This window comes from Macadamia integrifolia, chromosome 6, assembly GCF_013358625.1.
Source record: "Macadamia integrifolia cultivar HAES 741 chromosome 6, SCU_Mint_v3, whole genome shotgun sequence".
Lineage (NCBI taxonomy): Eukaryota > Viridiplantae > Streptophyta > Magnoliopsida > Proteales > Proteaceae > Macadamia > Macadamia integrifolia.
In genome coordinates this window covers 19,394,896-19,419,572 of record NC_056562.1, presented here as the reverse complement: position 1 = coordinate 19,419,572, position 24,677 = coordinate 19,394,896, and the positions used below count along the sequence as shown (strand labels likewise).

Here is a 24,677-nt window from a genome sequence, read left to right as displayed (position 1 = left end):
ATTGGACATAATCTGAAAAATATGAATATAATGTGTTAGGTGAGCATATTTAGGGACTGTATACTCTACAGAATAGGGCTAAAGATCTGGTAATTATATACAAAAATCCAAGGTAAGTAAATTCATAGGCTTAACATGGTTGATATGTGTTACACCTGTGCCCTAATCCGGTCTAATTTGAAACTGTTGTGACAGGCCTCAGATCAGAGATTGGAAGTACGATCGGGTTTTAGCTTGCTGCTGTGCATTGCTGAAGGGGTGGAGATGACCCCACATGTTCGTGCATTATGTGCCTATCTAACTAGAGGGGATTCATACCTTTCGATCCCAGACGGTAAGTGACCCAACTCCCGACACTTGATTTTCAGCACGTATCATAATTGCCGAAAAGCCTTGGGCATGTCCGAGGGCAACCACCTATGCCGAGACCAACCCTGGGACAACAAACTATCAAGACAGTAGTCTTGACCACTAGAAACAAGCCATTGGAAGCAGCCTAGGCATGAATCCGGTGCCTATTTTCGGTAGGTCCATAGGCTGTTGTCGAGGTTTAGATTCCTGTGGGTCTCGCCACTCACATCGTAAATGGTTCTGGATGATCCCAAATCATCCTTCACACCTTTCTCTTGATGTGAATACCTTATGGACCTAAATGTGCAGGTCCTCGTGCCTCGAAACTCATTTTAACCCGATTGGTTCAAAAGAGGCCCAAATCAAACAGACCCTTAGGCCCAACTTAAGTTATAAGTTGGGAAATGAGGATTCATTTCCTCATTTCCCTTGTTCCCAAAGTAGGAGAGGAGAGGGAGAGGAGAGGAAGGAAGAAGAAGAGTAAGAAGGAGGGGATTGAAGGCCTACCTTGGTGCTGGTTGCCGCCTTATTGCCAGAATCGCTGTCGAAGGTAAGTCTAAACTCCCATTCCACTCTCTCTTTATTTCAACCTAGACAAAGCTAGGTATGTATGAGATCTTGGTGTACACACCATGTTAGGGTTGTAGGATGGGTGTTCTACCCTCCTGGTGTTGTTATCGAGCTTAAACCAAGCCCGGTGAGCTTCGGTAACATGTATGCCAAAAGACCAACTAGGGTTTCGATCATTCGATCAACGTATCTCCCAAATGGCTCAGTAAAAATGAAATTTTCTTAGCTTAGAATGATTCTAGGAACATTCCCTACAAACTCCGTGAAACAAATCTCGGCAATCGAGCCTGAGCCAAAAAGCCCCAAATTGTTGGACTGCCTTGTACCTCCATCGAAAACAATCCATCGGATCCACTGGGCCTGTTACTAGAGGCATATTTCTGATGGACATGGAGCCTTATGTGCTCTCTATCACCTTCACTAGAAACAGGTCTGATATTTCTTGTGGAAATGCCCTGTTTCTAGTGGTTGTTTCCAGTGACATTATTGTCACTTAGGGACAGTGTCTGTACATTTTGGGGGGTGACCCATGTGGGTCCCTCCTGATGTTTTCAATGCATACTGATGTATGATTCCCTTGTGTCTAGGATAGTGATGTGCATATGCCCCAAATCCAGAATCGAATTAATCGATCGATGGCCATACTTGAACCCGAGCACGACCAATCGTAAAACTGGTGAGGGATGGACTGTGTTTATTTTTTTTAAATGTTTATTAATTATTTAATTACTCACATGCTTAGAATTATATGTTTAATTGAAATTTTCATTTTACAATCATGAAATGAATTGTATGAAAATGTATGATGGGATCCGGTGTGGCCTAGGTGGTATCGGTATCGTGATCTCCTTGTCTTTGGATGGGTGTGTGTGTGTGAGACAGAATCCGACATGGCCGAGGTGATACCAGTGTCGTGATTGCCTTATGCATGTTGCTTTTATGCATTAATTATGTGTATTAGAGTTAGTTGTAGTTGCGGGTTACACTTTGTGGCCAAGGTATCGCTGGTATCGTATACCCTGGGACTACATTTGGAAATGGATACGCTTCGTGGCCAAAGTCTTGTCGGTGTTGCATAGTCCATACTTGACTGTTAATTGCATGCTAGATTAAGTAAACGGTCTCAAGTTACACTTTGTGGTCAAGGTCTCTCTGGTATCGTGTAGTCGGGACTGTATTTGGAGATGGGTTACACTTTGTGGCAGAGGTCTCTCTAGTATTGTGTAATCCATACTAACTATATCGTTATGAAGGCATGTAGTATATATATGGTTAGGTATCACTCTCTATGCTATGCACCCTTGCCAACAGGAGTTGAGGTGTTGGATAACCCATTGTGGTATGTTTAATGAGCCTTTTCGAAGTGCCACTCCCGCGGTACGATGTGATTGTTACCGGAGGTGGGAATCTGTCCGGTGTGGCCGATGTTTTATCGGTACCGTGACTGCCAGGAGGGGGTTATCAGGGGTTTGCTGAGTAATCCATTGATGCATACGAGGACCAATAGGCTTCTAATCATGGTTGGTTTATATCACTGCGTAGTCGATGTCATTTCCAAGACGAGGGATACAGCCTAATGCATCGTAGTAGCATTTACCTGACTTAGTTTGTATTGTTAGGTGGATAACAAAAAAATGAACTACATCACGAGCATCATGGACTATGTGTTTAATTTTTGCAATCATGCATCATAAATATTGCTGCTAATGACTTGCTTCAATGTGCTTGACCCCACCCCTCACTGAGCGAGTTGGAAAGCTCACCCCACGTATACACCCCTTTTTAGATGATGATGCAGGTACTATGGTGCCAATGGTGAGTGACCTAGCATCTTCTAGGGCTGAGTATGGTGTGAGTGACTGATGGATGCCAGAAGCAGAGGAGCACAATCAGGACTGTGCTTGTGATCATTGTGCTTACGTCGCACCGTGAGATTGCACATCATCTTTCGATACTTCTAGATATAGTTGTGGATTGTATATTTTCTTGAGATTATATTATATGTCATGGATGAATGTAACAGGATAACTCGGTTATTGCTATCATATTACCATTAGATGTTTCCCCATTTTATTTATAATTTCTCAAATATATTGTGATTCCGCTGCTTATGTTGGTTTGTGTTGTGCGATTGTGAAAAAGTTAAGGTACTACTATCAGAGATTCTGGTAGATTAGTAAGACGGGTATGTGTCTTACTCACACCGCCTATATTCCTCATGGTAAGTTGGGTCTGCCGGGAGTAGGGTGTGACAATATGCATCTTATATTATTATGTGAATTGATATAAGAATTTCTCTCATGTTAATATATGTATTGTTATGATATTTGAAAAATTATCATATGTCATCTCATACCATTTTTATTAATGACATGCCATGTATATATGTATCATATGTCCATATTATATAAATGTGATGTTATGCCATGACATAATATAGAATCTCATTAGGATCATGCATAAAAGAATTGAAAATATATTCATATACCTAAACCTTTAGCTTCAGAATCAGAACCCAGACTATACCCCTTTCAAACAGGGGGTTAGGTCCTGGATGAGGACACCAGAATAGAATTGAGGATAAGACCTCCAACAAGGAGAGCACACTATCCTCCAAAACATAATAAGAATGAGGCTAAGAATGAGAATTCCTTTACTCCTCCAAAACTAGATCAGGAACTCCCATAAGGGGAATGTAAGAAATGGCATCCGGGGTTAATGAAAAAATGGTTCCCGGTGGTGCTTAGCCATGTAATGCAAGAAATGACAGCCATCAGATCAACGGTTGTATTCCTCACTCTTACAAAACGTGCACATGTATTAGAACAAAGAGAGACCTACATGAAGATAATGCTTTTAATGTCATATTGCATATAATGTTCCCATGTATAAGATGTGTGATCCTATATTTTGACTCACTGAGCTGTCGAACTCACCCCTTTATTATCACTCTCAGACACAGATGATGGAGTATGTGAGTGTGTGGATTACACTGGAAGCTAAGAGCAACAAGATGTTGAAGAAGATGCATGATAGTCCTTTTATTTATTCTAATGATAGAGACATTTAAATTTCATTATTATGAGAAATTAAATAATGGTGTTAGATGAGACATTTCGGTTTGATTTGATTTACTTTCCCTTCAACTGTGTTTTGAGACATGTAATAAATAGTTGACACCGTGACCAGGCATTGAGATATTTAAATACTTGAGTTCGTGTTTTGATGAATATTAAATTTCTGCGTATTTAAGAGAATGAACCGCTTGAATGTAAAAAATAAAAATTAAAAAAAATTAAAAAAAAAAATCCAACTTTTAGTCACATGCCAATTAGGAAAAAATGTGATCGCGAGATCACCACCCGCGAGAGCAAGACTCTTACCCTTATCCTGGATTTGGGTCATCATAGATGACAAGTTTTCATTACCAACAAGGCATGTCTTACTCTCCCAAATACCACATCTTCCATTGAAGGCCTTCTATGTCAACAAAATCACTCCTGCATGGTAGGACCAAAGTGCTTCGAATCTATAAAATAAAATAAAATGTAATTCAGGACAAGTAAATACAGAAAATTCTTCCCAAAATTTGAGGAGGAACAAATCAAATATTCATGAAATATAACATACTAGATTTCCCTTATATAGAAGAATAATAAGAGTTCTAAAGAACGTCTTGCTTGGAACCAAGAGAATGAAAAAGCTAAATACTAAAACTCGAATCCTACAACCCCTCTTTTTTAGAAGAAAAAAAAAAAAGAAAAAGAAGAAAAATTCAGAGAACAATAACATCTAATGAAACTCTTCACCCAATCCATAAGGTCTTTGACCCAGATGTAATTGGTAGATTTTTCTTTACACCAACCGTTTTCGTCTCCAAAATTGAAATTGTATTTACTCCATAATTTGAGCATAACTAATGAAAACTAAAATTCTATTAATGTGTAGCTTTCGATCGAGATAGGGTATGTTACATTCAAAATAATCACTAATGGAGAGAGAGAGAGAGAGAGAGAGAGAGAGAGAGAGAGAGAGAGAGATCTTACTGTAATGCCCCACTTTTCGTAAGGGAAATATGGATGTTAACGGTCCAAGGATCATGTCTTTTAGGGTTGAACCGTGAATCAATTGAGTGATAAGTAATATAGGAAGAAAATTTCAAATCTATACTAAACACAACCTCAGAATAATAACAACGGAAGTCTTCAAATCATAATTAAGAGTCATAAAAGTCTCCAATATCATCCACATCCAATTAAATCCTTTAAGAGAATTATTACATCAATAACTTAAATCTCTAAGACAAATAATATAATCTAACATCAACTGAAATAGTAAATGTTCTTGACGTCGCCATCAATCTCTTGGTTCTTACCACTAACTAGCATGTCAGAGTGCTCTCCATCTGGGGAATAAATTGGGTAAGTTTCTGGGGAGAAACTCAGTAAGTAAAATCACATACAATATCCACAAGTTTGAAAACATCGACATAAAACAATAACATATGCAATAATATCATAAAATCAAATATGCAACATTTATGGCAGTTTACAAGGTCTAGTTATTCTCAGTCATATTCATTTAATTAATTCATTTGCAATGTTCCCCAGGTGCCCCACATACTTTGTGGCTTGTACGTATGTCATTCCACACTCTCTATGGCCAATGCATATCTTGACACCCTAGTGGCAAGCCAAGGTCCCTTAGATGCCCCCACACGCTCTATGATTTGTTCATATGTCATTTCACACGTTCTGTGGCCAATGCGTATCTTGACATCCAAGTATCCGAACATTACATATAATCCCCTTGGATGCCTCCGCTCTATGGCTTATACATACATCATCCCACACATTCTGTGGACAATACCTATCTTGACATCCAAGTAGGTCATTAAACAAAAAGGAGGTAGCTCCAAGGGTAGGAGATGTAACTTGCACCACACACTCTGTGGGCTGAATCCATGGAATGTCCCACACGTTCTGTGGCCAAAACTTGAACCCATGGTCCATACAACCTACATCCCTCCTTGGCCCCAAAATTCTAAATGTCAAATATTATGAGTCTCATTCATTATTTTTATCATTTAAATGCACATGTGATGGAGCAAATAACCAAGTGCACATTTTACTACATGCAATAACGTATACGCTCTGTGGGCTGAATCCATGGAATGCCCCACACGTTCTGTGGTCAACACTTGAACCGATGGTTCATACAACCTACATCCTCCTTGGCCCCAAAATTCTAAGTGTCAAATGTTATGAGTCTTATTCATTATTTTCATCATTTAAATGCACATGTTATAGGGTAAATAACCAATTGCACATTTTATCACATACAATAACACATAAGTTTAAGAATAAACAATTCATTTCTCATTCATAATTTAAAACATACACTTCAGTCCATACACACAAATCATGTAGTAGGGTATTTAAAGAGCATTATACTAACATATAAAGTAATAAGAAAATTATGAAATCAGCTCTTAAGCATCCAATACTAAATATGATTATGTAAATAGCCCCTAATTCATATACTCATAATGGAATGAATCAAGACAATAAGAAATATTAAATCATCTTCTAAATTGCTAGTTTATGATATGATAGATTTAATCAAGTCGAAAAACTTAATTTAACCCCTAAAATCATGAAGTCAAAATAATGTCTATTTAATTGACAAGGAACAACAAATCAGCCCTTATCATTATAAAGCCAAAATGGGATCGATTTAATCAAGTGAATCTACCAAAACAACTTCCACAAATCATAAATCAGAATAAAGAAAAAAAATACTAAATGGAACACTAAACAATCCCTAATCATCAAAATCAAAGTGGCATATGTTTGATTCAAATAAGAGCGCTAACAACCCTTAAACCATTAATTGAAACAGTATATAACATTGAACATTTGGAAATAAATACATTTGATTAACTCATAGTGATAACACTCCCTAAAATCATCAACAAAACAGTCCTATCATTTATCGTTTTGAATGGAATGAAAATAACAAATTAGTAGTACAAACAACCCCTAAAATCATCAATAAAATAGTACCCAACATGGATAAATTTGAATGGAATAAAAGCGATTGATTAATAGTACTAACGGCCTCTAAAATCATCATTAAAACAATACCTAACATGGATCACATAGAATAGAATAGAAGTGAATGATTAATAATACTAGCAAACCCTAAAATCATCATTAAAATAGTACCTGATATGAAATATTTATATATTATAGAATCCATCAAGGATAGCATTCAACAGCCTCTTAGAATCGAATTTAAAATAGCATAGTATACATCAAGGGTGATTACCAATCAGCCCCTGAAATTAATAAATAATATAACATGCAATATATATATAAATAAACAAAGTCTTAAAAGAAAGAGAAAATTGCAACGCCACCCCCCGAACTTTGGTCTTTAATCAATGCCACCCCCTATACACCCCTATTAATTAAAAAAAAAAAAAATGTGCCCTAATGAAATACCATCTCCTTCGATTTCACACCTTGGCCAGCCGCTAGGTTGCTATTTGAGCAACAAAAACCTGTAATTATCGGTTCTCCAGCCTCCAGCGTACGTTCCTGAGCACCCCTCCCCTCCCGGGTGGTGTTGTAATTTTCTCTCTCTTTTTTTTTTTTAACATCAAGTAGGGAAAAATTATTACCAATGGAAAGTCATAATTTTTTGCCATGAGCAGTGATGATGGTGTATTCAATTGATCCCTTACATATATATAAATTGAAATTAGAGAATGGATGTGTTGACCTTTTGAAAAGGAAGGGAATTTCAAGGCGAGTTGAGATGGCCATGAGGCCAGTGCCGGAGAGGTCCCACATACTGAACACCTGACCCACGAAAAAATGCCCACCTCCCTTTGCGGTTGAATTGAGATCGACGACCCTAATTGTTGCAGGAAACCCCAACATCAGTGACATGCCCTTGATTACTGATGCCAGTGAAGATGAAAAGTTACTACTTTGGTCGAAAGAGGTGGAAGAAGAAGAGGAAGTAGCGGGCATATTGGAGAGAGAAGGGATTGATGACCGCTAAGCATCAACTAATAGGAAAGGCAAGCATATGATGGATGATAAAGACGATGTAATAGAGAGAGGACCAGAAGACAGTGGTTGTGATGACCTAAGCCCGGGATAAGGGTAAGAGTCCCGCCCTCGCGGGCGGTGATCTTGCGATCACATTTTTCCTAACTTGCAAGTGACTAGATTTTTTTTTTCATCCAACCGGCCCTTTCTCTTAAATATGAGGAAATCTATTTTACATCAGAATACATACTCAAGTATTTAAATACCTCAATGATTGGTGCCAGCGTCAACTATTTATTACGTGATTCAAAATATAGTCTAAGAGGAAATTAATAAAATCAATTTTAAATTTATCATCCAATACCATTATTTAATATTTCATAATCATAAAATTAAATGTCTCTATCATTAAAATAAAACAAAAACTATCATGCATCTTCTTCAACATCTTGTTGCTCCTGGCCTCTAGTGCAGTCCATGCACTCACACACTCCATCATCTATGTCTAGGAGTAAGAATAAAGGGGTGAGCTCGACAGCTCAGCAAGTCAAAACATAGGACCAACATGCATTAATAACCACATCTTACTCATAGGAACATTATATGCAATATGACATTAAAAGCATTAACTTTATGTAGGTCTCTCTTTGCTCTACTGCATGTACACGCTTTGTAAGAGTGAGGAATACAATCGGCATTACCAAGCTGAACACCACTGGGAGTCATTTTTCATTAACCCCGGCTGACTAGACCGAGTCTGGGATCATATGAGCTCCCTTTGTGGGAGTTCCTAATCTAGTTCTGGAGGAGTAAGGAAATTTTCATCCTTACCCTCATTCTTATTCTGTTCTGGAGGATAGTGTGCTCCCCTTGTGGGAGGTCTTATCCTCAGTTCTATTATGGTGTCCTCATCCAGCACCTAACCCCATGCTAGAAAGGTGTGCAGTCTGGGTTCTGGTTCTGAAGCTAAAGGTCTAGACATGGGAACATATTTTCAATTCTTTTATGCATGTCCCTAATGAGACTCTATATGCTATCATGGCATAACATCACATTTATATAATATGGACATATGATATATACATACAAGGCATGTCATTAATAAAAATGGTATAAGATGACATATGATAATTTTTCAAAACATCATAACAACACACATATTAACATAAGAGAAATTCTTATATCAATTCACATAATAATGTAAGAGGCATATCAACCATGTTATACCTATGAATTTACTCATCTTGGTTTCTTGTATATAATTACTAGATTTTTAGCCCTCTTCTGTAGAGTGTACAGTCCCTAAATATGTTCACTTAACACATTACATTCATATTTTTCAGATTATGTCCAATCTTAATCCTTTTCTACTTCCATAACATCTAATATGGATAATCAATATAAAATAAACTATATATCTTAAAGTAGACTTAAAATACAATAAATTATCAGTAGGACTTATCTCTAGATTAAGTCTTTGAGACCTTTCAAAATAGGTCTCAACATAGGGTACTGCACTATGACCATTTCTATTAAACCGAAATGACCACAGTGCATTGAAACTACCCGTCCCCCTTTTCCAAAAATCAAATGGGTCTAGGATTTTTATGGATAGCACTAGACAAATAGAGCTACAAATCATTAAGGGTTGCATACTCTAAATCAGTCTTTAAAGCATCCAAAATACAGACACAAAGACTAGTATATGCACTGGACAGATTTGACTGCAGTCCAGTAAAATATATTTTTCACCATATTTTGTAAATCAAATGAATTGGGGATTTTTATGGGTGAAACTAGACTAATAGAGATATAAATCATTTGAGGGTTCATATTCTAAATCAGTCTTCATATCATTCAAAATATATATACAAATATTAACATATGCACTAGACATATGCACTGGATAGAATTGAGCACAGTTTAATAGAAATTCATTTTATTCCTCTTCTGTAAATCAAAAGGATTGAAATTTTTTATGGATAAAAGTATATTTTTGGGGCTACCACATGTAAGAAAATCAGACAAAAAAAAAACATTCCTAGACTGAATATTCCTAAGGTCTAATCACAGTATTTAGAATATGTCAGATTTCTAAGGTATGGTAAAAACAAATACATAACTATCCCTTACGAGAGTCAAAATGAGCATTCTTTCTCGTGGGTGACTATAGTTATTTTTTAAATATGTAAGAAAATAGTTTTTAAAGAGGGTATTGAGGCCACCCAAAACTGTGTCCTAAATCTGTCTCTTCTGCAGAACAGTCCCAAAACCTTGTTTTTCTTATTTTTTTGTTATACAAAACAAATTCAAAATGAAATAAAATTTTACAGAGGTCTACATATGTATGAAAACCATTTAAATAAATTTTAACTCCTAATTATTATCACATAATTTTATAAAAATTTAATATGCACTACATATCAAACCAGTCCCTTGACAAGGCTCAAAAATCTAATATAAATCATGAAATTCCTCAAATAAAAAAAAATACAAATACTTCCTAGAGTTATTATAAGATCTAAATGAAATGCATCATCATGTAACCAAGAAATATCTCTGCTAGCATAGGCTTTAAAAGATCTTACTCCTCAAACCTAAAAATAAAAATGCATATTCTAATGTAAAAGGGGTATCAGTTTCTTACCATTGTTGCGATTAGTTAGTCTTCTCAATGCCAGCCAGAACGGCTTTTTGGTTGCAACCTTGATCAGCTCCTAACAGGTATAGCCCTCCTTGAATCTCTTCCTTTATTCTCCTCTTCTTTTTCCTTCTTTTTCCTTCTTTCTCCTCTCTCTCTCTCTCTCTCTCTCTCTCTCTCTCTCTTTCTTCTTCTTTTTTTTTTTTCTCTCTCTCTCTCACACTTAGGTTGGGAAGAGGTCTCCAACGTGAGTGAAATCCCCTCTCCTTTTATTTCCTCCTTCTTTCCTTTCTTTCTTTCCCTTTTTCCTTCTTTCCTCTTTTCTCTCTTTCCTTATTATTTATTTTCCAAGATAAACATTCAAATGTTCTTACATTTTAGATAACTTATCCAAATTTCATTAAATTCTATCCTATGTGCCTAATCCCTATAAGAAGATACCTTATTTTTCTCACAATACATTTCCTTCTAGGTTAGGTAATCAATAATCTTCACTAGTTATTATGGTAGGTTGTGATAAGCATCAATCACCTCAATTTCTTACCAAATTAGTATTCCATTCTACTCATACAAGGTTGGTCGATTCTACCCCTTCCCCTAACTTCAAAATTCAAATTTTATATTTAAAAAGGATATACTCATAAGCTATAAAAGTCTAAAATAAATAAGCTAAATAATTATGGTGCATATGAGAGTTGAACCTAGTACCTCTTACTTGCAAACTTAATTTCAACCAACAAGTTGTTGTTTTATAGTTGTCCTTGTTGGCAACCTGGCCACGTGGCAGTGATGACATGGCCAATTTGAGTGATTTGACAGCATCCAATGTCACCAATGAGATAACAGATCTGCATGGTATGCATAGAGCGATTTGATACATCCTTGTAGGTAGTATAGGTTTTCGGGTCAAAACTGACAAAATTTGCCTATTTACGTTTGGGGGCATTTTTGATAGTGAAAATGACATTTTTGGAAGACCATTTCTCCATGAAAAAGATATATTGTAATTTATCTAGTCCAATGCCTCTGATTTCATCACGTTCCGAAACTGTATGAAGAAGTTACGACATTTATGGAAGTCAAGGATAGTTTCAGCATTGAAGATGAATTTTTTGGAAGAAATCTTCTTCATGTAACAATATGACAAAAATCCAATCTTTCCAACACTTATGATTTCGTCACATTTCGATTTCGTATGAGGAAGATGCGGCATCAAAAAAGTCTAGGGGCATATTGATCTTTTTACATGGCTGAGTCAGATGATCAAGTCTTCTAAAAAGTTGTAGAGTGTCCAATCGTGGTTCCAACGCACTTTGTTTTGTCTCAGTCAAAAATCGTATGAAAAAAGTTACATGTGTTTTCGTGAAGCTAGTTTGAAATTCCAAACCAGAAAATCCCAGTTTGCTCTCGGTGTAGGGAGGATTTTCCATAATTTATTTGAAATTTTAGGGGCTTTTGTGTAATTTCAAGATGTTTAAGGTTTGAGTTGTTAAGGGTGTTTTAGCACTGGAAATATGAAGGCAGAGGCTCATTTGTAATAAACAAACTTTAAGGGATGCAATATGGACAGTCTAGATTCGACCACGTATGCTCAATGCTCATCCGAAGGTTCCTAATTCTTGGTGTTGATCTGACGTTAGAGATGTCAGTGTGACATATTGACCTGAACCAATCTAAGGTTGTGTCACCCTTTTCCTTTTTGTTACATATGAAAAAGCAAAAGAAGGGTATGTGTTTGTGTTATTAATTGCTTTATTTGCTTTATCTGATATGGTTTGGTGCATTGGTTGTGATAGTTTGGTGCTACATTGTATCACATAAGCTACTGTGTATCACAAGAGCTAAGATATCGATCTATTTGATTTGGGTTGTCTAGATCTTAGAGATCCAGATCTTACGGTTGAGAAGTGCCTCTCCTTTATGGATTAAAGCAGACAACATACCGTAAAATGTGTTGCGCCAGCCAATAGCACATCTAATTCTCTGACTGCTGATGCAAGCGTTGACAACCTGCGTTAGCATGACATCAGTGGATCCTAGATCTATAGCTCCTATTCTTTAACCATTATCTATATCTGATGGCTCATATTAAAAGATTCTTTTTTATGAGATCTATGGCCGAATTTGCGCCTACGTTGCACAAATCACTGGCGTAGCCTACGCCACTCCATCGAATATTTCATTTCAGACTATCTCATTGCTCCAACTTCAAATGGTCATATCTCCCCAACTATAGGGCCAAATTCATCCATTCATGTTGTAGCTTCTTCAATTTTTTGAACTCTACACATTGGAAGAAAAAAAATAAGGGTTTCAATGAGTGTAAGGTTATGGATTTTGTGTGTGAAACTCCTCCCTCCATTGTTGATCATTGAAGAGCTTGAAGGCTTCATGTGAGTTGTTTTACACTCTATTAATGGTGGTTTAGAAGGATAGTTGGGTGGTATTGATAATAGCTTATTTCTAAGCCAAAACAAGAAGAAGAATGAAGAGAGGAGCTTCCCTCTTTGTTGGTAGAACAATGAAGGGGTTTTGTTGCTCAATGGGAGTTTTTTTTACTCCATTAATGGGGGTTTAAGGAGGTGTTTGAGGTGTTTTGATGATGCATCGACTCAAAGCTAAAGAGGAAGAGAAGAAAGCAAGTGAGGGGGTTTGCTTATGTTTGCTTTGAAGAGAAAGAAGCCAAAAGGAGAGAAGGTGTGAACACCAAACTTGTCAGTGCAAGTTCCGAGTCATCCTAGAAAACCTGTTGTGAGATCCCCTAACCTTGGATTTACATTATATGTATGTATGCTAAAATTAGTTATAAATGAACTGTAAGCATGCTAGCTAGTTGTAGATGTATATGCTAGGCAGGGCTTGACTGTAGGGCATTGATATAAACGTAAATTTATTGTATTGTTTATTCAGTGCTTAGTGGATGCTAAGCACTAGGAGTGGGTGCTCCCGTGTAGAGGGTGTTACACATTGTACCGGCACTGTGAGTGCCATCTCAGTTTCAATTTGAGAAAATTAGGTGTGGGTGCTCCTTACTGTGGGTGCAGTCAAAAGTAGTGTATTGAGTACGTACGAAGCCTTGACGGGCAAATTGTCAAACCTCATAAAAACCCCGTGATGTGGGTGTACTTATTGTTTGCATTATATAAATTGAAGTGCGTGGAATGCCGAATGGGTGTGCACACTTGGAAGTGTCTATGAGAGGCTCAGTGTGCATACGACTGTGTGAAAACAGGGACAAGTGCAAGGACAGGTGTATCAGGGTTTGCCGTGTCAAATATTGGACAGGTTTTGGGGATCAGAATTGGACTCACTGATTCACCACCCCTTTTAGTGATTGCCGGATTACAACACAAGCTACAACTTCATATGTACAAATATTTACATATGTATTATTAAACATATTACTTTATTTTAAATTACATTCATTGACTAAATAATGAATTTGAAAATGATATCACAGTACAATTATCATTATACCCTAAGGGTGAAATTCTCGTTTTAACACTACAATTATGACTAAGGGTTTCTGAAATCTGGGGTTTTACAGTGTTGAGGTTGTCCAGGTCTTGTCGTTGTTGAGGTTGAGGATGAAGAGGGAGAAGAAATTGGAAGATGCAGATTGCACGGAAAGAGAAAGGTTGTGGACTAGAAGACAGTGGAGAGGTTGGGTAGTCGCGAACCTTCGCCGAAGGGGACACCAGAGGCTGGAGATCTGATATTTGTAGGTTTTGGCTATCCAAATAGAAAACTAGCGGCTGGCCAAGGCATGAAATCGAAGGAGATGGTATTTCATCAAGGGCAAGGGTAAGATGATCAACTCACCTTGAGTGGGGGTGTTTTGGGTATTTACCAAAATAACTAACAAATATTCCATCACTTAATGGGGTGGGCTAAAGACAGTGATGGATTTGACATTTTTTAAATTAATAGGGGGTATCTTTATTATTTCATAAAGTACAAGGGGTGGCATTGATTAAAGATCAAAATTTAAGGGGTGGCGTTACAATTTTCTCTAAAAGAAAAGATCAGCATACCTAGGTACACCAAAAAGATATTCTCATGCAAATATATAAGAGAGATAAAGAGTAGGAAAACTACATGTGATATGGCAACTACAAGGCTACAAAATCCTAAGCATTTCTTTGAGATTTAGAAGGGTTAAAAAAAAACATATGAAGAGAGTATGATGGTTCTACTCACCAGTTGACAATGTAGTTAGATTCATCCCTTAGATAAAGGTCTTCAAGCTCTTTCTAAGAGATTAAACTGGTGGTGGATGCAGCCTAAGTTATAAGGCATTCTTCTCCTTCTAATCTTCCTCTTATTTTCCGATAGATATAGGTTGTAGGAAAGCTGTAGCTAGTCCCTTTTCTCCTTCTCTTTTCTTCTCTCTTGTCTCTCCCTCTCTTTTTTCTCTCTTTCCTCTCTTCATCTTTTCACATTAGTAAAAATAATGATTGATAATAGTTACTTAAATTTTGGAAAAAGAATACTAATCAACCCATAAGCTTCTCTAATTAAAGATGTAAAATCAAGGGATAACATTGATGAGGCTTTGGGAGATTAAATCACCACTCTTAAAAAATTATCCTAAATCCATCCTATGAGTCATGACCTTATCCCCTTCCCAATCACTCACCTACTTACCAAAAAAATTCTCACCAATTTGTCTCCAATCAAATAAAATTGATAATCCACCAATTTGTCTCCAATCAAATAAAATAGATAATCCTCTTACTAGGATAAGGATAATATCTAAAGATAAGAATCACATGATTGATTATCTAATTATCAAATCATTCATCAATATAATACACGCACACACACACACACACACACACACACATACATACATACATATATAATCATACTTTACATACATACATACATACATATAGTAAAGATAACATATACATGAACACTATAGGATATAAATGCAACACAATGTAGCATACAAGAAATAAATGGGATAAATTTAAAAGAAATGGTAGGGGCATTACACTTACTTTCTCCGGCTGATGTTGCAATAGGATGAGTGAGTTGTTAATGCCAAGCAGACGATGGTGCATGGCAAGGTGACACTACATGTTCTCCTGTGAGACTGTTAGAGTTAGTGAAACCCAATCCAAAACTTAATCAAGGCAAACAAAGAAACAAAATTGGATTTCCCTCAGCCTAGTTGATGGAAACAAAAGGAATTAAATTGGATGTAGATTAAAGGAGAAGAGAGAGGGGGGGAGGTTACATGATTCAATAGATATTTTTTTCCTAAAAAGAACAAAACACTAGTTTGGAAGGGGAGTAAGACAGAAAGGTGCAGTGGGAACGATTGATGAGCTGTATTTTATATTATATTTCTTTCGACACCAAAAAAAACCAAAATAGAGAGTGATTGCCATCACATTGAGAGAAAGGTGGGGTGAGAACAATTGAGGAGGTGAATTTATTTATTGAAACCATACTTCGGTATTACATTTCCTTTAGACACTAGGAAAAAAAAATAGACAGAGACCGCATTAACTTTTTTGCTACTTCAATTGCACAATCGAAGTTGAAGGCTGGAGAGCAAGAGAGATTGCAATGAGAGACAGATAGAGAGAACACATGGGAAAGAAAAAGTGTGAGACAAAGACAAACTTTTTTGTTGTGAGTTGAATTTTGCATATTATGTTAAACAAAAAACAAATTGTATATTGAAAGATATTATATATTGAACAATATTGTTAGTTTTATGAAGAAGGTATATACATCTTACAAAAAAAAGAGACTAACATAAAAAAAAGTTGTCCTAGACCTTGCCAATGGAAGATTAACACCTTGTTGTACTTTGTAGGGCTCCGTTTGGTATCGTTTCCATTCCAGAAACTCCGTTTTGTGTCAAAAATGGAAATTTCAGTTTCTATGTCGAAACGCCGTTTTTAAACGATTTAAGTCTGTTTGGTGAATCTGTTTCTGGAACAGTTTCAGAATAGAAAACCGACAGTTTTTCCATTTGGTACTGCTTGTTTCAGTGATGTTTTTCTTTTTTTCTTTTTTTTTTAAGTCAATAATTACAGAAATAACATTAAAATAGGTTTAGAAATTACTAATCCTTTGGGACAATAAATTATTACATACCAAAAGAAAAAAAAATTGGTTTCAAATAAAGTACAGAATAAAGTACAGAATTAACAATGCCTTATCCAAGTTAATTACTACATAATTCTCCAAATTTTCACTTTTTGTCCAAGTCTAAAGACTTGAATGCATGGAGGATGTCTTTCATCTTATTTGTTTGGTCCTCTAATCCTTTATGTGTCTCTTCCAGATATCCTTTCATGTACTCGTTCGAAGTGGACAGTGGTGTGGATGATGTTGATGTTGAGCTTTCTGAACATAATATATGTTGTATGGTAAAGATATATGTTTCATCTTTCAACCATACAAACATACCACATCCACGGTTATCAACCTATATCAAATAATAGATATGATTAGGGTCGTTGAAATTTAACATCGAATTAAAAACAATCTAAAATGATCTATAGGTATAGATCAATCGTAGAAATAAATTACTCCAGTTGAATTTAGGCAACAAAGAAAATATTGTCCCTTCTTTGGACCTTTCGTCGCAGTTCGTACTTTACATTGACCTTTACCACATCTACATAGATATAGTTGATCCACCCACATGAAAAAATTACATAAATCTTGACACTTGAAAAATTCTCTTCCAATTTTTTTACCCAACTTGTATACTAAGCACAACTCTTCCCGTAAATTTCACAATTTACTACTATGAGTGGGGGTATAGAAGAAGTCATCTGTAACAGTAATTTAAATATTAAAGAAGTTAATATAGCATCCAAATATATGACATTCATAATAATATATCAACTTGTATCACATACATAAATGTAACATAAAACAAGTACTACATCACTTGAAACATCAATTTAGGTTTTCAGTTTTGTCAAAATAGTTATCGGTTTTAGTTTTCAACTAGTTCTAGCATCTTTTGCTGTCCAACCATTGCATATGTAATTCTTAGCCTAATGGCATTCATCTCTTTTACCCTATTTCGTTGACTTGATTGTGCTGTAGAATGATCAACGAAATTTTCATGTGGAGGATTCAAGTCATCTTCTGCAACTTTTAAATCATCACTTATTCCCACGAATTCAGCATCAAAAATATGCTCTTCTCGAATGTAGTTGTGTAGCCCACAACATGCTAGTACAATTGATGCCTGAACTTTCACTGGGAACTGGTGCATTAGCCTTAAAATTTGAAATTTTTTCTTCAATACCCCAAATGTACGTTCAATGACATTCTGAAATGATGAATGCCTATAATTGAACAACTCTTTTGCTATTTTTAGGGATCTTTTATGCCCTAGTAGATGGTATCTCTCACCCCTAAATGGTGTCAAAAATCTAGATTGGTTCGCATACCCAGAGTCAAAAACATAATATTTTTCTACAGACAAAAAATAAAATATGTTATTACGTATACACTCAAATTTTAATCTAATATACTAGAATAAAGTTAATGCCTAGAGGTGGATGTGAAAAACTCAATCGAGGATCACTCCTTGCCTGTTCAAGTACTCGACAATTATTTGCACTACCTTCCCATCCCGCATACACATATGTGAATCGCATGTCAAATGAACATGCACACATCACATTTTGAGTTGTGATCCCCTTTCGATTCCTATATCGAGTTTGATCCTCTCTTGGAACTACCGCATGGATGTGAGTACCATCTATGGTGCCAATACAGTGCTATGACATATAGTGGCAATTAAATGGTCACTACATATAAAAATATCAATATTCATATATTTAATTAAAAACATGTATCATATTAATATATTTACCTTGAAAAAAGGTAGTATTTCAAGTTCTGTGCAATCTTTGTAGGTATCATACTTACGTCTGGCGGTCTGATTTTCTCCTTAGCCAGGCATTGCATTGCAATCAAGACAATATTGAATGTTCGACTAACTGTTTCTCCTGAGTGGTTGAAATAATTTTGAGTGTCCTTATTACTTGAACCCTTCCCAACAATCCATAGGAACATACCAAGTTGTTCATCCACTCGGATGTTGGTCGTTCAACCATTCCCTATATCTAACATAATCACATAGGTTGAGGAAGACATGACGCTCCATCATAAACTCTTTATAGCATCTATTAGCATGCCCATTCAATACCTTATGCATCATAACAGCACCTGAAAATACACTATCCCTACATGGTTCCCAAATATATACAGTCTCACTCAATAATTCCATTCCCATGTGAATGATCATATCTTCTTCATCACTAGAAGTTTCACATAATGCATTTGACATAATTGTAATAAATTGACAACTACTTCTCAATTTCAAACAAATAACTATAAAACATAACAATCTGACATATCGTCTCAACCCAAAACACATGTTCAACAATACACACATCAATAAAAAAAAAGAAAAAAAAAAAACAAAAGAAATAAAACATAAGTAGCCATCATCGAAAGTATTGTCCTGAATCCAAAATTATCAAAAGTAGTATTCAAACACAACCATCAAAATTAGTCTCAACAGTAGAATCAGACAAAGGGCCCGTTGCCCCTAAACTACTTCAAGGCATCTAAAAGCCAAGTCCTCTTAATAGGCTCTGCACAAACAAACAACTCCCTCTAACTAGGATCAACACACATACGACTGGTGGCCTTTAAGTATGTCTCCTGTGACATATCCAGTATGGAGGATAATACCACCTCACATGCACTCACACTGAAATCTTGAGGACAAGATGCACCTATAACTATATAAATAATAAACGAGATACAATGGAAGTACTGGATGCTTTCTCAATTTTAACGGATAAATACTTCTCATACAACTCCTTCACGTGGCTATCTCCCTTATTGGTGCTCTTTTTTCTTCGGCCCGTGGGTGTCCTATCAAGATTTCACTTTGTGATGGTCTGAGCACTACAAGAAAACACATTTTTCTCGATGGAACAAAAGCGTCGCAAAAAATAAAAAATCGTCGCTAAAAATAGAGGCGACGGTTAATTTTCCGTCCCCAATTCCGTCACCTATACTGCCGCAGCTAAAAATAGGCGATGAGAAAACATGGGTGGTTGGGAAAAATAATATTAGCAATGGAATTATATTTTTTTTCGCCTAATATATTTTTAGCGACAGCAAATTCCATCGCATATAACTATATAAATAATAAACGAAATTCATTTATAGCAACCGTATAAAAAAATCCGTCATAAAAAATGTATATGCCAACGGTAATTATCCATCGCCTAAGCTTAATAATAATCTATTTATAGCAACGGTATAATAAAACCTATCGCCAAATGTAAAATTAAAAAAAAAATTTTAATATGTATATTAGTAAATATTACATGTTATCTAGAAATTGTTCCTGTAATTTCTTCAATATACATTGTCCAATTTAGAAAATAAGATCATCCTAGACATCCATATAAGAATACATTACTTTCATTCAACTTCCAAAAAGTCTTACAATCATAATTAAGAATTCATTGTTTACATCCCATTTTCAAAAAGTCTTACAATCATAATAAGAAGTCATTGTCTTCATTCCACTTTCAAAAAATTCCTACAATAAATACATCAAACTTTAGACTTTGCATTCTTCATTAATTGGATTTGTCTTGTATACTCCTGCAAAGGATATTTACTACCTTTCATAGCCTTGCCTTGCCGTATCAGATTTAACAATATCCTGTAATATAGGAAAATTAACTTACATTGTGTTTGAATACTAAGAAAATAAAAAGGACATCTTTTAATAAATAAATAAATAAAAAGACACATTAGAGTGAAATTATTGGCTCTTAAACTAGTATTAGGAATGCCTACTCAATCAACAATAAATGTATTTATAGTCTGTCACCAGATGCTCTTATACTTATGTACTTTTACGGCCCGTAATTCAAAAACATTACAAAACTCTATTTCTAGTAAGTGGTCAAGTCCCCAATTCTTCCATCAGAGCTATGCCAATTGTCATTCTCCTAAATTGAATACCATTATGTACGATTCTTTGCACAATTGAAGCGGTATGAGATGAATTTGCTAATAGCGAAAGGTAAATAATTTATAAATGTAAAGGAGTGGAGAATAAGTGCAATCTGTTTTTCAATTTTTAGAAGGGAGGAAGAAAGAATCCTTAGCATTCTAATAGAGGGTGCCATTGGTGCAATATATTGAGTGAATTAGTAGATATAAATTGATATACCAATTCATCTCAAACACTAATAATAAACAAAATGTTAATTTCTAATTAGCACTTAAGTGGGTACATAGGTAACCATGCTTTTACACATGTGGATTGACAAGCACATGCATGAGAGGAATGGCCACCCATGCGAACAAGAGATGGGAGGGAAACACTCAAACCTAGAAATGGATATGGTTAATTAAGTTTCAAAGCTTTAAAACGAGATATACACAAGAGGAATCCTATAGAAAGGGTGCAGTAATGGGATTTGGATGTGAAAGAAAAAATTGAGTGTATGTAGATCTACATGCACTACCAACTCTAGAAGCCCTAAAAAAAGTCGTAAGAGCTTTATCTTATTTCATAAAATTTCTATCTTTGGAATCCATTTTCCTTTTCTCTTTTTTTTCTTTTGGGTTTTGGTGATTCCATTGTTCAAGAAAGCCAGGGTAAAGAACACGAAAAAAAAAAAAAAAAATCCAAGGCCCTTCATAGGATTCCCGATAAACCACCCCAACCCACACAACTAAATCATACTCACTTATCAATTTCTTCTGTTTCTTCTTCTTCCATCACTAGCTAGAGCTCGTTGTTCCTCCTCTCATTCTATTCCTCAAGTCCATCAAGGTGAGCCCATAACCACTCATCTTAATACTTTCCTTTTTCTCATTCAGTCCCACTTGGTTCTTATTCTTGCAATTCCTATTCGCGGCAACCCATTTAGCTGCATTCAAGTTCAGACAAAATTGAATGTAATTTATGGGTTATTAAGACTAAATGTCACTCCCATAGTTGAACTCCAAGCCAAGTAAAACTAATTTTACTCAGTCGTGGCTTTTCCTGTTTGACAAACTTTTCATAACTCTCTCTCTCTAGCTTTAGTATAGATTTAACTTTCAAGTTGGGTGTGGTACTACTTATTGGTCTAAGCATCAGCAATATTAAAAGGAAGTGGTGTTACTATAGCCCCAAGAGGGGCAATTTGTGTCTCTTTTGCTTTACATGGAAGTAGATGTTTGTGATATGGGCTACTAGTGTGGGAGCGTTGGATCATCTATTGGCATTCATTGGTTACGATGTAGGGTCATTTGAATTTTTCAATAAGTATCTTCCTCATTGGGCAGAATCAGGGAGCACAATAATAGCAAACAGAGCAATCAAATTTAACAAATTTGAAGTGTAAAACAAGGGAAAGGACAGAAAGTGTACCTTAACTCCTAGATTGCTTTCTCTATTTTTTTTTTTTTTTTTTGGATAGAAATATAGCACAGATTAGAAGCTGAGAAAAAGAAGGAAAAAAAATCCAGTTCTTCGATGCTTTTGACTCACCAGATCATCACTCAGAACAGCTATGTAGAGAAAGAAAGCTAACCTTTAGGTTTGTAAGATAATGTCTCCGAATGACTCTCCCTTTTTTAAGGTACTGTGACTACCTAGCTCAAGTCTATTGGCTAGAGAGACTTGCTTCAAAGTCTCAACACTCCTAAAACTCCAATGCAACCTTGATAGAGAAACTCAAGCTTCTGGTGAACTCAGAAGCTTTACGTAACCTTCAATGGCGGCAAACAATGAAACACGACACATGCATTCATCTTAGAGAGAGAGAGACCTTGAGCTGGCTTATTCGAAGAGCTTTCCTGTGGAGGGAAAAATGATAAGAGCGACCTCAGCATGACAGAGAATGGACACCTCCTCAGTCTTCTTAAATAGCCCTCTTCTTCTTTTAGACAAGGTCACTTGTCTCACTGTCGTGTTATCGATCTTCTTGATCTGAATTTTCTCTCTCGCCATTCTTTTTTCCTTCCACCAATCGTAGCGTGCTTTCTCGCCCACAACAATCGTAACATCACCGCTGACAGAGGAGAAACCTGAGAGGGAGAGGGGTAGGGAAGAAGTGAGTTGTGAGGAAGAGAGAGAGAGAATGAGAGAGAGGGCGGTTAGTGTAGAGGAGGATGTGAGAGAGGGGGTAGAGGGTAAAGGAGAGACGTGAGAGAGAGACTTTGAATTCTAGTAAAATGGAATAAAAGTTTATTCCTTTAAATTAAATTAGATTTAGGAGGTTTTGAGATAGAGAAATACTTTAGAAGCAGGTTTGTGCAGGAAAGGAAAGTGGGAAAACCAAAAGTATAAGTAAATTAAGAAACCTCTCCTGCGTCTAAAATTCTTTAATTTAAGGTTTTCTTTTTTTTTTTTGGTAAAAAAAATTTAAATGAATTTTTGGTGATCAATAATTATTACATGTTGCTATAAAGTATTATCAATAAACCATGTCTTATATTTTTCCGTCATTATAAAAATTTATTGACGACAATAATATTTTTTTCCGTTGCTATATCTTTAATTGGTGACAGGAATAAAATTGCAGTTGCCTAAAATCAATGATTCAAAATTACATAATGGATCATTGTATATGATTTTTGGCTACGGTAGTGTTTTTATCGTCGTCAAATATAAAATTAAACGGCCAAAACGTGAAAGTTATAAATGTCATCAAAAATAATATTTTGTGACAACATCATTTCTACCGTCGTTATAAATCACATCGGTATTGATTTAACATAGGATATTAGGCGATGGTAAAAACTATGTTGTTGTCTAAGATGTTATTTCACTAAGGTATTAAAAAATTCCATTGCGTTAAATAATTTTTTGTAACGTTTAAATTTAACCTGTTGTGATAAAATGATTAGGCTACGGTATTTTTAATTTCATCATTGAAATTCGTTTTTGGCGACGAGTATTATTTTATTGTCTCCATAAATGTATTAGGCAACGGTATCTATTTTACCGTCACTAAATATTATATTTGGCAATGGTAGCATTTTTATATTGTCGCCATAAATGTGTTTTCTTGTAGTGGAGTTGGAGTAGGAGTATCCTCATAGAAAGGGTCAGCCATGCCCAAATGCACCGGGGTACTAGGAGATTCAAAGACTTGCTCAATATCAACACTATTGTCAGCTTCGATGTATCTAAATCTTGAGCACTGTCAACTCCTAAGTTTCCTCTAGCATAGGCATCCCCAAATATCATGCTCAAATCTGGCCAGTTGTTTAGTCTATACTTCTTGTATTTCAACCAACTTGAATTTGCCTGCATAAGCAGTCATTGTATCACTCAGATGTACTACTCATTGCAAACTAATTTTGAAATAATTCAACTAGCTAGTGAGATCTATTGTACCTGTATTGCCCTATCCCATACAGATTCATCATCAACTGTGACTGATTTTGTTATTGAGTTCCACCCAAATCCAGTTGTGTCAAATAGTCTCTTGAATTGTTGGTACTCGTGTTTCAACTTGTTTACCTTGTTGCGTAATTGTTCTCTCCCAACTGTACAATTTAAAGTCTTCTGAAATTGCTTTGTAATGTCCTCACATCCAGTTTTGTTAAATGAATTACCAGATTTGTGTCCATTTTTTACAGCTTCTTTCATTACCTCAATGAAAACAATGGTCTCAAGTTCTGACCACTTAATGGCATGGATACTACTTCCAGACATAATAGCTGGACATCATGAGTTAGCGTAAAAAGTTAGCATACTGGGTTAAAAAATATTGAACACTAAAAAAAGAAATAACAAAGCTCATCTTCTGAATATGATACAAACATTTGTAAATAAAACTTATTACATGCATGCGGAATAACAATTTTGTGTACTAATTGTGATACCCTACTTTTAAACCTGATTTACTTACATGGTTGACCCGGTTTAACCATGCAGGACCTGAACCAGAGAGGGTTAAGGCGGGTTCCCTATGGACCATGATGACAAGGGTGACTTTGAACACGGGTTGGCTAGACAAGTCCGAGTT

The 24,677-nt window shown here is 35.8% G+C and overlaps 1 long non-coding RNA gene across 2 annotated transcripts; it reads left to right on the top strand.

Annotated features, from left to right (window-relative positions):
* Window positions 1-201: 201 nt before the first annotated feature.
* Window positions 202-4,106, top strand: LOC122081120. 2 transcript variants are annotated; one of them, XR_006141009.1, is made up of 3 exons: window positions 202-334; window positions 1,514-1,597; window positions 3,878-4,106. It is a non-coding gene; the product is annotated as an uncharacterized LOC122081120 (long non-coding RNA). The 2 variants fall into 2 exon arrangements; XR_006141008.1 differs by lacking the exon at window positions 3,878-4,106 and adding an exon at window positions 2,708-2,983.
* Window positions 4,107-24,677: the final 20,571 nt, after the last annotated feature.